General features: G+C 26.8%; 1 pseudogene; it reads right to left on the bottom strand.

The window, feature by feature from the left end:
- Positions 1-2,716: 2,716 nt before the first annotated feature.
- Positions 2,717-5,687, bottom strand: LOC113551176 (annotated as a pseudogene).
- Between the last annotated feature and the right edge of the window lie 3,004 nt (positions 5,688-8,691).

Below are 8,691 nucleotides of genomic sequence, written 5' to 3'. Positions count from 1 at the left end.
TAATAGGATTGGCTGGTTATTAATTCAAGAAATACACGTTAGAATTATTATTAATATGTCATACAACTTAGGTACATTTATGTATGCAATTAAGACATTTAATCGGTTTTAGTGTTAATACATCAAAATACTGAAAACAAACAATACAGAATATAAGCAACCAACTTACATAGTACATACGTAATACCAAAATTATAGATATGATAAGTACATATTAATTTAAAATCGAATCCGGATCCTAGGCCGTGCCCATCGTAAATCTAATGCGGTGAAGTTCAAAATGTTTTGTTTTTAATCCCATATAGTATACATTATTCTGTACCGATAAGGAGATAATACAACGATGTATTCAAAATGTCAAGTCGCGATCGAATATTGTCTGAAAATACAAACGAAACCAAACGTGTTTAACTCTGTATCATTGTATGGTCGAACATCCGGTGTTTATTGGACACACACTGCCAGCGTCCCGAGCGCTACGATCACCCGGTCGACATCCAAACAAATCTGGTATATCGGTCTGACATCCACTGACGATTGTTTTTTTCACGTCTCCCGTGGTGCACTTGTTAACCGCAATCGTTGTTCCCGTAAAAATAACGGCAAAATCGTTGTCATCGACGTCTCGTTTCTGGCAGTAGTCCAACAAGAACGACGCGATCCGTTCGTATAACTGTGTTTTCGTTATAGAACCGCTTGTTTTCAACGGCTGCCGGGCAGTACATCACGCACGACCCAAACTTATCCTGTTCGATGTGCAATCCTTCCAGTTTGAACGACGCGATCCGGCTATTCGGCCAGTAATATCCTCGTTGTCGTCGTTATCGTTTTTTGCGTTCGTACCTTGTTGTCCTTAAACTGTGTCGATTGAATTAAAACGATTACGTGACACACAAAGTATATTTTGATTTATTTATAGTAAACCTGTTATCGGATGCGACTACAGAAAGACTATATAACAACTAGATGACTATAACTCCCTATATTATATTATGAACAGCCCCGATGCATGGCGGTCATTTGTCGCACTGACAATTTTATATAAAATACCAAGTTAACATTACTTTTATTTTGATAATTTATCTTGGCCGATATTTGGTATACGTGATTTTATAAAGTGCACTAAGTTTACTATCACTCTGTCTATAATAAGTTACATATTATTATGTAAATATTGCTAATGCGATAAATAGCTACCATGCATCGGAGATAAAATCTAATTAATTTTCTATTTATTATAAAATATATTATGTCTGTGACTGCAATTCGTTTGTGCACATTTAGCTTTTTTATAGTTCAATTGCGCACAGACATTTTAATCTACCTTAGGTTGGCATTCGTAAGTTAAATATTTATTAGTGAATGTTTTTAGTTTTATAAAATCAATTTATGTTATATAGTTACTTACTACTTATAAGGTTAAACTGATTGAAAAATAATCATATCTTTTATATTACTCATTTATGTGTTAAATATTCAAATCTACGTCCTATGCACGTTTAAATGTACTACCTAAAATTTGTAAAAATATATTATAAAACCTTTTTTTATATATATATATGGTTTTGCATTAATGAAATAATGAAAGAATAGGTACAATTATCAAATGGTCCAATACATGTTTTTGAGATATATTTATGCCTTATGGAATATATTATGGTGTATATCCTGAACATTATTTAAATTACTTCTTACATACATTAATCACGTTAGGCTTATGCATGGGTACTTTCCACGTTGTAGATGATATTATTCTTAGAACTCTGATTGCGACAAATATTTATGGATTTGAAATATTGTAACTTTTGATTTTGTTTTCAATGAAGCCGGAATGTTCTCCTTTATGGACTTACGGTTACTCTAAAAGACGGTTAGTCAAATTGTGTGCAAATTTTATATATAATATTAGTCTATAATTGACCTTGTATTTCAAAGGTTGTAATAAATAAAACCGGATTTTACATATATAAAAATATTTTATATTTAAATTATGAATATTGTGAACTGTCAATTAAACTTTAAATATATTTATAACTCTGATCGCCAGCTATTTCACAATATTTACATTTCATATAATTTCCTATTCAAAAACCTTGATTAATTTATCCTGGTGAGCGGCGCTATTAGTACAAAATATATTAAAAACGATAAAATATCTTTTAAAGAAATTATATAAAATAACATAAATAAAGTAATACTTTATATGGTAAATTACTACAGGTGTGTTACATAATATAGTCAATATTATAGATTATATATAATAACTTATAAGTTAAAATATTTTTTGTAAATTTATTTAAGTTTTTTTTTTTTTTTAATCGAGCCGACAATGATAAAACCATAAAAACGAAATGTTTTTTGTATACAAAATAATATTAATTGGTGATATATTATTTTGATCTTGATTAAATGCACTTAATAAATTAACAGGTAGCAGGTTTTCTTCGACTAGTGATTTATATATTACGAACCTAACCCAAGTCCTAACGAGTTAATTTTTCTATTGTAATTTTTACACAATGATATACTTTATATTTAAAAATAACTAAGCGAAGTACGCTTAATTTATAGATTAATATCATGTACGTATAACATAATCTATTTTATTATTCAAACCATTCAATTTTACAAAATATTATAAATAAAAATAATATTTACAACTAAAAGGTGAAATCACTATAATATTTTTCTCAGTTTTCAATATGAGCTTCTTGAAATGAAAAATAATGAGAGAAAAAACAGCAATACTTACATGTTTTAGATTCTAAGCTGCAGAGCTATTTTTGTATTCATTTAAAATTTTTAATGCATTTCGTGAAAAAAAAAACTTTTTATTCTTAATCACATTATATAACTCGACATTTTTGAAATAATTCTATAAATAGCCCAATGCCATAAAAAATATATTAATAAGTACAGTAATTATTGTTATAATGTATAATAGCTACCCCCTATGTGGACGAACCGTATTTCGAGTCTGTATTCTCGGCCAGATCAGAATGTCCGTCACGTCCCGCATCCGCGTAGCCCATGTCCGCTAAATGCATTACGACATCGGCCAAGCGTTCGGTTTCCGTGTCACCGTCCAACGCCAGAAAGTAGTCCACCGGGTCGTCGCTCGTCGTCAACGAGTCCAACGTATCGCTCCTGTCGCGCAACATGAACGGCAGGGCAAACGACGCTTTGGCGAGCCCATTGATGGCAGCCTCAGCCATCTCGGCGTCGTTTTCGGCGCGACACGGGACACGGACGCCGGACGGGACGGACGCGGCCAGTGCGGCGCAGTAGGTGTCTAGCAGGTCGTCCCAGTGCGCCTCGCGGGCGACCCGTAATGCAACATGGAAAAGTCTATGGCCATAGGCGTCGAACGGACGCCTGTGCTCGTCGTACTGGAACAACAACGCTTCGCGGTACCAATCGCCGCGGCATATGACGCACAGCGGTTCTCGGACGTTCAATGACTGCATTAGCGCGTTCTCTGCGTCGTCGATGAGCTCATTCAAGCGTCGTATGTGCGCGTGGTCCCGGTACCTGTCCCCATCCCGTTTCAGCAGTCGGCCCATCCCTCGTTTACCGCATTTTTTGAACAAGTCGTCCTGGGCCATCCAATGCCCGTTCGCGTCGACCTGTATGTTGTGAACGTTTTCCAAGATATCATAAACTTTACCCGGATCTTTGCGTTTGCATTATACAAAAATCTGTGAAACCTGTATACAACAATCTGTGAAACCTGAACGTTTAGAAAAATCACATTCAATGACCAAATAATTGTTAACGATTGAAATATAAGTTACCAATTGCACATTACACGCTGTTTGTCGATTCGGTACTATTTACAAACTCGAAAAGATCACGATTCAATTTTCATGGTTAAAGTAAAAATCTAACGATATAATCATCAAAGTCCTATATGTATCCGTTTGTATCAGTCGACTGTTAAATAAATTCTGTTGGAAAAAAATTGGTCATTTCAAGAGTTTTAGTCAAAGTAAAATATTATTTTTCAACTTTTAAGATTAACTATCTAAATGACCGTTGAAATAACTTAGTTTTTTTTCAATTGATTCAAAAATAGTTCATCAATTTTAAATTAAATTGTTATGAAATTTTCGGTTTTAATGGTGTTATTTATTAATTACTGTACACTTAATTTTAAATACAAATAATCCAATATTAAAATATTAGTAATAATAGTTTAGTATCTGATATTATCAATATTGGTTATTGATAAAATAAAACTATATTATAATATAATTAAGTACGAAATAGGATCCTCGTATCTAATAATTAAAAAAGTCGGTACTTCTAACTTAATGATCTTGTATTCACTTAACTTGATTTTTGAGTGAATTATATTTATTAATTTTCCCACTTTTGCCTATTTCGCTTTATACTTATATTATAATAAGTTAAAGAGTAAAGTTGAATTTCTTTTCATTTTTTTAATAATTTTATTATATAGATTTTTCGAATGATTATGTGTAGTACTTGGACAACATAACTTACAATATATCGTACAAATGAAACAAAAATAAAGATATAACTAATAATTTGTAATATTTGAAACTCTCCGATTATCTGATAACTTATGGTGGGAGCTTGATAAAACGTTCATAGTAACACAAAATTGCGTAATTTTAATCTTAAATATTGAACAATTACAATATCATTTAAATGTATGTTTTGAACACAGTGTAAAATGTTTTATAATATCATATAAATCAAATATATTAATTTTAAGAATTATACATAAATTAATTGTTATGCGAATTCAATTTTTTGCATCAAAATGTTTATTAAATTTAAAAATAGGTATAAGTTTTAATAATTTTCATTGTAAGTTAATGAATTATACTATAAATTAGCTTAATACATTCAAATATGTTTACATAATAAAATTTCGAGCTACCTAACAATGGTTAAACTGTATATTAAATTGTAATTAATATTTAGTTTATTTTTTAATTTTAAAAACATTACTTTTTGCCAGATTTGTGAAGTAATTCTAACTATTAATTATGATATAACATTATAAAACTTATGGATATATTACATTATTATTGAAATAGTGATTGTCTTTATTGTTGGATATTATATCAACATTAAATGTCCTTATGTTTTATCTTATTTTATTTTTAATTTTTTCTTAAATCAAAAAATAATAATAATAATTTTATGAGCTGAATAATACAATTTAAAAATATTTCTGTTAAACTCACTACTTGCTAATGCCTGAAGTGCGATTGTTAAATAGTCATTGTCCAGAAATACTTTCTCATTATTTAAACAATATCCTAAAGTATTAATATTTTCGATTACAATTAAGTCATTTGCCATCAATTCACTACAATCATTACGACCATAAAAAAACGTGGTAAAAATAAAGTATTTGAATCATTAAATGTTGGTCCCGGCACTCTAGTAGGAACGGTATGACCTTTTTGTAAAATATTAATTCATTATTAAACAAAATATCACATCCAAAAAATCCACGCAGTACCAAATCTTGAATTTTTAACTTGATCATTATGTTATAATTTGATCCATCCGAAATTATAAGACTACAAAATATTCTTTGATACCACAATTCATCTGCACCAGTCATACAGTTATATAATTTGAACGAAACTAAGTTACATTTTTTACCAAACGCACCTTCATTCAAACATTTCATAACTAATATTCGTATGGTGGGTTGCAATTTAATACGACATATTTGTATGTTATTTAATTGAATACTAATTATTCATGTACAATAATTGACTATCGAATAATAATGTCACAACAATATATTATTATTTCGAAATCCCATCTTCAAAAACACTTATCGCCTCACTTAATATGTTAATCTGTGGTGTAATAGAAGTTATCAATAATATTAGTTTATTGTGTCTTTATTTTGTTTGTATTTACTGTTTATGATATTGTTTATCGATAAATAAGTGAAGTCATGTATATTTATACTATATTATGATGATATTATATTTCTATTGTTTTTAAAAATAATTTTATAAATCACAACATGTTTTAAATTGTATTTATTATATATACCAATTAGATTTAAAATATTTTATTTAAAAAAAAACTAACTGAACATACCGTAAGAATAAAAATTACTTAATTGATTTATTTATCGTTTAAGAAGTTATATCTCTAAATATTTTATTATATTTCCTACTGTTTCACACCTTTAAAGATAATTTATAAATTTTAATGGATTCTCATTTTAAACATTACAAATTTTATGATAATATATACCTTGAAAATGCATATTAACTAATATCGTGCATTGTTCGAAATTCAACCATACTAATATAACATTCGTTTTAACTGTAAAATAAACATGTTCTGAAATATTACATTTCTTATAGCATTCACAGTTTGCTATTAGCATTTATACTTTTTTTATTTGTAAAAACGTTTTATACGAAAAAAAACCAATATTTCGTATTTTTGTTTTTAATTCTATGACTTACAAACATTTGAGCATTGCCTTTTAATTTATATTGAATGACAAACAATAATTAACTATTATTTTCATTAATTTTACAAATTGGTTAAGGTAATGGTTTTTATATATTGTAGTTTTATAATACTTGACTTCCCACATTGAAATTATATTTTAAATGTATGTTATTGGACATGTGATGATATTGGTATATTGTTGTATTCATATTTTATCTACAGATTTAACATCAGCATATTGCGTACAATTTTTTTTGCTTAAGTCTTCACTACTTTTTTATTGACATATCGATTTTTTACCTAATATCCATATGAGTGAAGTTATTTTTGTAAAAAAAAAAATGTTGTGTATTAATACATAGATTTGAAATATTGAATAAAGATAATATACTTAATAATATTTATATTAAAAAAATATGTTTATATATTTTAGTCTAATTAAATATTTAATATTTTATTAAACTCAGCAGATACTAACATAAACAAAATAAAATAAAAACATCATAAAATAGAACATTTCACAGTCATATATTAAAATAAAATATATTTTAAAATAAATTAAATACAAAATTATACACTAACAAGCAAACTAATAATATTGAATTTTATTAATTTATCAAAATAATTAATATCTATATGAGGAAATAAGTAGAGGTTATAGCCGTTGTTTATTACCCTATAGTAAACAAAAAAAAAAATATATATATATGGTATATTATCATTTAATTTGGAATAATTATGATAACCAGTAAACGATAATTATAAAAACTATTAAAATAAGCAATAATAAATTAAATTCATAAAATTCCTTAAAAACTTTTATAAATAATAGGTATAAAATACATATAATATAATGTTAATAATTTTAATATATAATAGTTTATACAAATTTTAATTTATTACTTACAAATTATAAATATTTATTGACTAATTTAATGTTATAATATATCGAAGTAGTAAAAATAATAAAATATATCTAGTTACGTCTATGTTGTATAAAAATTAAATGTAATAATTATTAATTTGTTTCCGTACACAAGTGCATCTTAAAAACTAAATATAAATAAAATAAATAAACATTAACATATATTATCTTAGCGCATCTAATTTATTTTTAAAGTCAATAATTTTGGTTAAAAAATACTATCACTGTGTTTTTGCTCATAAAATTATGGTACATATCCGACACAAAATATAAATATAAAATAGCTTTGGGCAATGATTCAACCAATTTGTAAACAAACCGCAGGACTCCGAAATGTAAATATTTGTATATTAATAATGTAACCGAACGTAAAAATCCTAAAATGTTGTATACGAAAAACGATTCTGAATGGAAGCAGTTTATTATAGCCCATATTTTTAAAGATATTTTATAGCAAGTAATTTATTGTTAGCAGTATTTAAATTTTCAAGTCTCTATGTATGATATTTTTTGAATTACAACTAAATAATTAGTATCATTTCTCTACGTAAACTTTTGTTAAAATTTAATTTTAAGTATCTAAAAACAAAATAATGTGTACTTATATTTTTAATAAATTAGGGCTTCTATTAGTACAATTTACGAAAAATCTTGTTATGTATTTTCAAACTTTTTAACCCTCGAAAAAAAGATTTAACATAGATATATGTATGACATATAATTCTTAATAATTATCATTTATCACTAATTTTGTAAAATACTGAAAAATTATTTATAATAAAACTACCCTAAAAGTTGAAATTTGAAGTTTTCATACTTTTCTTACAGTTGATGGTGGACACAAAAATAAATATTATTAACAAAATAATATTTATTTATTTTTTAATTTTGAAACTTTTTTAAAACACGTACATCGTTGTAAAAATAATACATTCATCATTCCTCCACTATCTAATCTAAAAACTGCATTTATATTTATTTTGATCAATTTTAGAAGTTATATATTTCTGATTGTTGATAGTCGATATTGACACATTTGAAATTCTGTTACTGTCTTAGCACTGGTGGATGATATCAATCGAAGGTTATATCAATTTCCGCGTTTTTTAATATTTATCATAAATAAAAATACATTATTAAAAATTTAAGAATTAATACTCAAAATACTCATATTTAGTTATATACAGTAATAGCAAATAATATAAAGCCTCTAACAATGTTTCTATTTTTGTATATACCTATTTGCATATTTTATTTATGATTTACGCACATCTTTGCTTTGAATTTTTTTATGTTATATT

Source organism: Rhopalosiphum maidis, chromosome 2 (genome assembly GCF_003676215.2).
Source record: "Rhopalosiphum maidis isolate BTI-1 chromosome 2, ASM367621v3, whole genome shotgun sequence".
Taxonomy (NCBI): domain Eukaryota; kingdom Metazoa; phylum Arthropoda; class Insecta; order Hemiptera; family Aphididae; genus Rhopalosiphum; species Rhopalosiphum maidis.
This window is presented reverse-complemented; position numbering and strand designations above follow the sequence as displayed.